At 49.7% G+C, this 465-nt stretch overlaps 1 protein-coding gene across 1 annotated transcript in view; it reads right to left on the bottom strand.

Moving 5' to 3' along the window:
* The window catches only part of TMCO4 (transmembrane and coiled-coil domains 4), a 70,296-nt gene that overhangs the window by 39,825 nt on the left and 30,006 nt on the right, over positions 1 to 465 (bottom strand). The window lies entirely within an intron of this gene.

The following is a 465-nucleotide window of genomic DNA, read 5'->3' as shown; positions in this document are numbered from 1 at the left end:
CTATAAAATAAAGATTTGGCTTACAGGTGGGGTCACTGTGTCCTCATCCAGGAACAGGGATCCACCTTGCCCCAACTATATTATCTGTTTTCTTTAATCCTTCACTGCCCCTCCTCAGGATCACTGAACCGTTGGCTGTGCTGGCGCGGCACAGACCGGGAATCGAACTGTTACCTGGTTCATAGGTCAACGCTCAACCACTGAGCCACGTGGGCAGGCGAGAGCTCTACACTTCTATGAAGAATCACCTGGCTTTGTCCTTACCTGCAGGTGCCTCTGTTATTCAGTCCTCACCTCCTTACCTGCTAGCGATGCAGAGTCTATAATTCTTATTGGTCTATCCTAGGATACTTTTGTGACTTGAGATAGAGGAACAGTGAAGACCACCCACTCCCCCAAAGCCAATGGGCAACCTCCACACAGATGTATTCAGGGCTGACATCTGTGTGCAAGTCAGCCCCATCA

This window comes from Myotis davidii, unplaced genomic scaffold (genome assembly GCF_000327345.1).
Source record: "Myotis davidii unplaced genomic scaffold, ASM32734v1 scaffold299, whole genome shotgun sequence".
Taxonomy (NCBI): Eukaryota; Metazoa; Chordata; class Mammalia; order Chiroptera; family Vespertilionidae; genus Myotis; species Myotis davidii.
Note: the sequence above shows the minus strand (reverse complement) of the source record. Positions and strands in the feature narration are given on the sequence as shown.